The sequence below is a fragment of the Capsicum annuum genome, chromosome 7 (genome assembly GCF_002878395.1).
Source record: "Capsicum annuum cultivar UCD-10X-F1 chromosome 7, UCD10Xv1.1, whole genome shotgun sequence".
Lineage (NCBI taxonomy): Eukaryota > Viridiplantae > Streptophyta > Magnoliopsida > Solanales > Solanaceae > Capsicum > Capsicum annuum.
In genome coordinates, this window is record NC_061117.1 from 122,974,058 (window position 1) to 122,982,526 (window position 8,469).

Sequence of the window (8,469 nt, forward strand, 5' to 3'; positions counted from 1 at the left end):
TGGGACTCATAAAACCCATCTTCCGGTACCATGATGTGGGTATGAGATTTATGCTAGCTCCCAAGTCACACAATCCACATGCACAAATAGTCTGTCCAATGATAATCTGCAAAGTGAAACTACCTGGATCCTTTAACTTCGTGGGCAGTTTATTTTGAATTTTGGACGTGCACTCTCAAGTAAGTGCAACTGTAGCATATTTGGTCAACCATTTTTTATTGGCAATAATATCCTTCAAGTATTTCACATATTTCGGCACACTCTACAGAATATCAACAAGAGGAAGGTTTACTTGAACCCACTTCAGAAGATCTAAGAACTTCTTATAACTTGCTTCTTCTTGATTCTTCCTTGCCCTTTGAGGAAAGGGTAAGGAAAGAGTTTTTTTTTCCACATGAACTTCATCATTTTCCTTTTTTTCCTTGACTTTCAACTCTTTATTATCTTTCAAACTGTCAGCAATAACAGCAGGATTGTCCTGCTCCTGAACCGTCTCTTTAGTTTGCAGCCCACTCCTTGTTGTAACCGTATTTACCTGCTTCGGATTGGCCTCTGTATCGCTAAGTAATTCTCCTTGTGGCCTTGTATTCTGTGATCCTACAATTTTCACCAACTAAAACTCTAAATTTTGTGTAAGTAATTGTTGACTCTTCAACTCAATTGCAAACTGTGCCCGTTGAGTATTTATATCTACCGTAAACTATGCTTGTTGAGCCATGTACTGCTTAATAAACTCTTCCACATTGCTATTCTGAGCGGTTACCTGATTATTCTGAGTCGACTATGGATTTTCTTGCACTGGTCCCTTGTACTGATTTGCATTCTATGCCAGATTTCCACCCCATGAGAAATTGGGGTGGTTCCTCCATTTGGGATTATACGTGTTGCCAAAATTTTGTTGACCCGGACAATTTACATTCCCTACGTAGTTGACTGAATCTGAATTAATAAAACATGCATCTACTTTGTGCTCACCACTTCTGTAAACTTCACACCACGAATATACCTGTTGAACTATATTTGTTGAGGCTGCTGGTTATGTCACGCCCAACTTTAGTTTGTTTGGAGAATAGTCATATGGTTTTGCATTGCTGCAATCTGTGCCTGTAATGTAGTAAACTAATCTACCTCTAATACCCCTGCAACCTTCTTAGGAGCACTCCGTGAGTCTGCATGCCTGTCAGGATTCCCTTGTGAGATTTGATTCAAGAGTGTATACAATTCTTCATAAGTTTTATCCAAAGCTTGGTCTCCTGTTGTTGAATCCAAGAGAATCTTTGTATTTGACTCAAGGCCTTCTATAAATGTGTGCACTAAGACATCATTCAATTGATGGTGATGAGGACAATTTTTGAGCATGCCTTTAAATCTCTCCAAAGCTTGGTAGGGATTTTCTTCATCTTTTTTTCTAAAACTCAAGATCTCACTCCTCAATTATGTAGTCTTCTGGGATGGAAAGAATCGAATAAGGAACTTCCGAGCACAATCTTCCTAAGAAGTGATGAAGTGTAGTAGTTTAGTATATAACCACCTCTTTACTTCCCCATTTAGAGAAAAAGAAAAGAGTTTCAATCTGACATAATCAACATTCATATCTTCAAGAATGTATGTATCACTTATTTACAAGAAGGTCTGTATGTGCTGTTGAGGATCCACATGTGAAAGTCCATGAAATTGCCTAGTAGAATTCAACAACTGCACCATATTTTGTTTAAATTCCCACTAACCTCCTATCTTAGGCTTCCGAATTCTATTAGTCACATGGTTTGTAAGTGGGTTTTCTACCTCACAAATAGGTCTTGCGGCTGGTTGAACAGGAAAGACTGGAATAATCGGAGTTGGAACATTTCCAACATTTGGATTAACAACATTAGGATCTCGGATTTCAGCCATCTGATCTTGTTGAATGAAATGTTGAGTTCTTAGCTTCTGATGAAAAATCAATTCCGATTCTGCAAAAGGCTCTACCAATTCTTTATCTCTAGCCAGTCCAGTATTTAGCTAAACCTACAAAAATTCTGCCGCTAAGATCAAGTTGTTACACTTAAACTTATTATCAAAAAACCAAAAATTAAAAAATTCATTAATTATACTAGTCCCTGGCAACGATGCCAAAAACTTATTGTGTCCCTACGCACACACAAGTGTACATGATCGTACAAGCAGTATAAAGACTTAGACAGTCATATCATTCCCACAAGGACTAATAAACTAGAAATTTAATCAACCTTTAATTTAAGACAATTAGGTATTAAGTGCTTAAGAGTATCAAAATGATTTTGTATTTATGAATAAAAATATAAATGATTAAACAGTGAATAACTAGTGATGACTAGAGCTAAGCAAGCAACTGTTGTAATTAGTAATGATGAGGATTCCAGGGTTGAGGCATTTCGAACAATCATTCAATTCTCTATTCTTATTGCAGTCTAATTAGTTATCGAGTTGTTGATTCACAAGGGTTATGCCACGATCTTGGTCTCCCGAGCTCAAATATTCTATCTATTGAACCTTGTAGCTACAACTCTCGCAGAGATACAACAATTCTTCTAGATTCATAAAGTTATCTTGTTACAATTGAACCAAGCAAGGCTTCTAGGAATATCCCTAGCCTAGTTGCTAATTCAAACCCCTTATTTTATAAAAGAATAAGAACCTTGCTCCTTTATTTCTTCATTCTATCCTACGATTCTCCTCTTGGATGCACATAGAAATATAGATTTATTCTAATGGTGGCCACTCATAAAAATAGTAAGCTCAAGAAATTAAGAACAACCTAGATGGTAATCCAAAAAGAAACTATGAATAAGAATATAAAAGAGTAATCATGTTCTTGGCCTCAACCCTAGAATAAGGGTGTTTATCCACTCATGTTTGAATTCAACAACAACAATAACAATAACAACAAACCCAGTGTATTTCCACAAAGTAGAGTCTAGGGAGGGCAAGATGTACGTAGACCATACCGCTACCTCCAAAGAAGTAGAGAGGTTGTTTTCGATAGACATGTTTGAATTTAACATCCAAAATAAGTAATTAATTATACCCAACTAATTCTTGAAGTAAAGAAGTTTAAAAGAAGTATTAAGAACCCTAAAAGAAAGAATTTTGTGTTTTTTCGCCGCTGCTATGCTTGCCTCTAAAAAACTATAATTGTGTTCACTTGTTCCTTTTATACTAGGAAAAATTTCACCAGACATGTTTTTTTGATGCGATGCATCACAAATCGCGTTGTATCACCCAACGCGTCGTGTCCTTATCGCGTTGTTCCACTGAAATTCCACTTCCAAAATCAGGCTAAGTTTATTTTGTCACCACACGATGCGACGTGCTGGCATTGCATCATTTCACTGGAAGTTGCTCCTTAATATTCAGATAAGTGTCAAAAACTTAGGCATCGATACGACGCGTTGATATCGCGTCGATGCACTAGAAGTTACGCATGGAATTCGTGCAAACTCAAAAAAATTACGCATCGATGCGACGCGTTGACATCGCATCAATGCACTGGAAATTATTCTTCAAATTTTTACTAAGGCATATAATGTTACCAATTGACGCAACGTGTTGAGATCGCATCGTGTCACTGGTATTCTTCTTTATTTCTTTCTTCTCGCGTATCTCCATATATTTTTGCCTTCGATTTGCATGTCCTTTGCCTCATCGTGATATGCATCCCTTTTTTTTTCAAATCCATGGAAAATCAACCCTATTTTTCTAATCATATCTTAGCTATGAAGCACAATTTAACAAGCAATTCAACATATTTAACATACTTTTTATTCTCAAAACAAGTCCAAACATGGGTAAATAGCGGTGTTTGGACATATAAATATGCCCAAGATCACCTCGCAATCTGTTCTTACTAATATTTTGGGTTTATTTAATATATGAAGCTTAAAACTATTCAAACCATAAATTAGTGCTAATGTCTCCGCATCTATGCCATTTAAATTGCCTTTTTCTTTATATTTTCTACTTGAATAAGCACATATTTTCTCATCCTTTTTGTCACTATATTTGTTAGGCTTTGCTTTTAATACTGCTCCCCATCCTTGAAGGCTTCCATCTGTCTGGACTATTAAATAGTCCATTTCTAATGGTAATGTCAAGTCTGGGATATCTTGAATCATGCATTTAAGTTTTTGGACTAATTTTATGTCTTCAGTATTAAAAGTTTTTTGGCCTGTTGATCCTGTTTTAGAATAGAGCGGTCCTGCTACTTTTCCTAAGTCTTTAATAAAAACTTTAGCATAATTTAATAGTCTTAAAAATTTTTGTAAATCTTTGGTCTTGTCTAATCTATGTGGCATTTCTAAGACTTTTTTTTAGCTATGTGTGGTTGTAGTTTTATTCTACCATCTCCAATGACTACTCCTAAAAAGTTAATATTAATTTTACATAATTCCATTTTCTTTCTACTTATTATTCCATTATCTACAAATTTTAAAAACTTATTATAAATGTCCTAAATGTTCTCTCATATTATTACTAAAAACTAGAATATCATCTACATAAACTAATACAAAATTTTTATAGTCTTCAAAAATACTACTCATTTTTCTTTGAAAAATTGGAGGGGCTATCCTTAATCTGAACGACATAACCAACCACTCAAAATATCCTTCTGTATATGTAAAAGCTGTCCATTCTGTGCTCTCTTCATGCATCGTAATCTGCCAATATCCGAATTTACAATCAAATTTACGAAATATTTTTCTTCCTTGTATTCTGTTTATTAATTTTGTTTTGTCTGGTAATTTATACCCATCCATTACAGTATTATCATTTAGTCTTTTGTAATTTATTACCATTTTATCTTTTCTTCTTACTATTTCACTATGATTTTTTACTATGAAAGCTGCAGATCTATGTCTTGATTTGGATCTTCTAATTATTCCTAATTCTAGTAGATCTTTTATTTGTATTTCAAAGTCTGTAAGGTCTTCATTTGTAGCTTCTATAGATGCTATTTTATTGTATATTTTGGATTAATTATTTCTAATTTGCAGGTAATTTGATTGGAGTCCCAATGTTGTAGGGGTTTCTCTCCAATTATCTCTAGTTTGTCTAGGATTTATATTATTTTATCTAGGTCTTTTTTTATATTTAACTACTCTTATCTGTTGCATACCTTTCCTAAAATTGTATAATTCTGTTTCTAACTCTATTAATGTATAGACTTTTTCCATTTCTTCTACTATCAATAGATCTTGTAATTCCTCATACATTGTAATCTTATCATTACAAGTACAATTTCTCCTTTATCACATTCTAGGGTTTTTTTGGTTTTATTTGATTATTTAAGCTTTCGATTCTTTCTTCTGTCTTTTCTTTAAGAAAATGATATTTAGTTAGCAGGGGTTGAGTCTGCACTGATGAGTGAGTGATATTACTAGTGAATATTATCCAATTTTTCATAACAAAACATCCGCCATTATTTTGCATCATAAAATCTAATCCTAAGACAAAGTTTGCTTTTATGTTTAAATCTCTAACTGGTATTTTACTGAGTGTATATGATGGTTGGTAGAATTTTTCACAAGTATTAATAAAACTTACCTTTGCTTTTAGCATATAGTCTGTATAGGTAGTATAGGTTTCGTCCATTTGCATGGATAGTTAAGGTTTCGACAATTTTTTAATTAGTTTTGATGGTAAAATTCTACTATTTAAAATGCTTTTTGTATATCCTGAATCAACTATAGCTTATGTCTGGAACTCATAGTCTTGAATTTTTATTCTTGCTAAAACTTTGACTGTACTTATCTTCTTTTCTTCATTACATGCCATTCCTTCAAATGGTAAATTGATTGATTTTTTCTGTTTAACATTATTATTTTCAACAAATATATTTAATAATTCAACCTCTACTAAATCTTCTTCTGTAATTATCTCTTTGATGTACACTCTTATCTCTAATTTTCTTAGTCTTTCTTGTAATTCTAATATTCTGTCTTCTATTGTTCTAGTTATTGGGTCCTTGCTGTAAAAATTATTTAAATTACGGGTTGATTTTGGAGTTTCTAAGATTTCTGATGCTTTCTCTATACATTTTATGCATCCTTCCTTATAATATTTCCTACATTTTGCCCTTTTATTTTTACTTGGAAACCACTTACAAAAACAACACTGATTACTGTCTAATCCTTTTCCTTCCTCAAATTCATGTTCACATTCTTATATCAAATTTACTAAATCATAATAGTCTAAGATTGTCTTTTATAATCCTATTTCATTTATAAATTCCTTTTCTCCAGAATCTGAAGAATCAAATTTATTTATTTCTTCTTCAAAAACTTCCATACTTCTAATAGAGTATATACTTTCATTATCTGACATATATTCGTCTACATTTATTAAATTTTCATTTACATCATCTATTAATTGTGCATTCCTAGATCTATTATTGATTCTTTTTGGACAAATATTTGCTAAGTGCTCTATGCTTCCGCAGGTAAAACATCCCAATTTATTTTGTAGGTTCTACCGGTGTTATATTTTCTTACATGTTTATTCTTATCTAGGTATGGCTTCCTTGCATTTGATTTTCTTAAATAATATTTCTTCTTAGGGCGATAGTCTTTTTTATATGCCTTTCTATATTTCTTCTTTTTATAATCTTGATCATAATGTTGTGTAGTATATATATGTTTTTACAAAAATCTATATCATTTCTTTTTAATGATTTTTGTATCTGTATATTTGTACATTTTTCTTGTAATACATCCATTACATGTTGTATTCTTTGTCCTATTGACCTTGGGTTGTTTGGGTTTTGTATTACTCCTTCTCTCTTGGACCATTTTTTTCTATCTCTCTTCCTAGAGCCCCTGGTAATTTATTAAATAATCTAGCTCCTAGAGTCTGATCAAATGAGTTCCCACTAATAATAAAAGTATTCATTTAGAAATTCTTTATTCCTTGACCAAGTATTAATACTTTGTTGTTCTAAATTTATTAAGGCTTTTTGCTGCAATACCACTAATCCACCATTGGGATCTTCTCCTGTTAGTAGAGTATGTACTTTGTCTACAAAATTGTATGGATTTGAGCCTAGTTCTACTAATTCTTGAAAGTCTTGTAGGAATATTGTCTTATAAGCTTCCCAAAGTTCTTTAGTACTTTCTCCTAGAAATATTTCTAAATATCTATACATAATTTCTGCATCTGGTTCTTGATTACCCTGTATATGTTGTATGTAGTCTGCTGCAACTACATTTTTCCATATGTCTATTACATTATTCCATGCCTGAGGGTCATGAGCTGGTAAATTTAAAATTTTTCCTTTATTACCACCTTCTTGTAATCTAATGGGTTCTTCTATTGGCATTTTTCTCCCTCTAGGTTTTATATCTTTTTCTGCTTGAATGTCTGGGTTTGTTCTGAATACTCTATATCTTGGTAAATTTCCTGTTGTTACTGGTACTCTTTGCATGCCGGTTGTTCTCTGGAAAGTGTTTGCAGTGCTTGCTGCACTTTCCATAAATTCTTTTATACTTTTGTCTATACTATAAATCGATTCTGAGTCATCACCTTTTAGTTCCTCTTTACGTGTATAACTATAATTATCTATTCTTAATTCACATTTTATAAAATGTTCTTTCATTTTTTCAAGTTTTAAGTTTCCTAATTTACAACCTATGCATTTAAATACGCTATTGCTGTTTATTTCGTATAGGGCTTCTACTTTCATTATAGCCTTATTTACTTCAAAACCATCTTCTTCCATTATTTTATATTCATAAAATTAGTGTTCTCACATTCTTTATTCTTTTCATCAGTTTCTCTTTCATTTGTATATGTATAATCTGTAAATCCTATTGAGGCGTCTCCTTTCTTATTAATATACATTAAATGATCTGTGGGTTTTAATATTTCTTTCTTATTGAAATTTTCTGAATTTCATTCTAATCCTGCATATTCTTCTGGATTTATCTTTAAAGGCTTCTTTAATTTAATTCCTTTATTTTCCATTATAGTTACTACATCACCTATCTTTAAATTAAATTTTATACTACTGCTGGTGGCAAGTTTTCCTATAAATCCTACACATATTAATAAATTATTTCCGCTATTCATTTCTTGATATCCTTTAGTCTGAATTCCTATCTTTATATATTTTCCAAATTCTAAAGAATTTATCATATATTCTAGGCTACAATAAAAAGTCCTCCATTTGTTAACATGTCTACTTCTGTTATTCCTATTATGGATCTTTTCAAGTCTGACCATCTATTATCATATATTGTAACTAATACCTTAGTTCCTAGATTTTTTCTACTTAGGCCTTTTAATTCTACTATTATGAGTCCCATATACATGAGGCTCATGTTTGATTTTTCAATTTGTCTTAAAGATTCTGGAATTATTAAATTTACACTAGAACTATCATTTCCAATTACGCATAATTGCTCTTCCCTATAATGTTTATATAATTGTGCCATTGAAAACATTCCTTCATTGTAT

General features: G+C 32.2%; 1 non-coding gene across 1 annotated transcript; it reads left to right on the forward strand.

The window, feature by feature from the left end:
• Positions 1 to 1,330: 1,330 nt before the first annotated feature.
• On the forward strand, positions 1,331 to 1,437 carry LOC124886178. Its single transcript, XR_007043264.1, has one exon. It is a non-coding gene; the product is annotated as a small nucleolar RNA R71 (small nucleolar RNA).
• Positions 1,438 to 8,469: the final 7,032 nt, after the last annotated feature.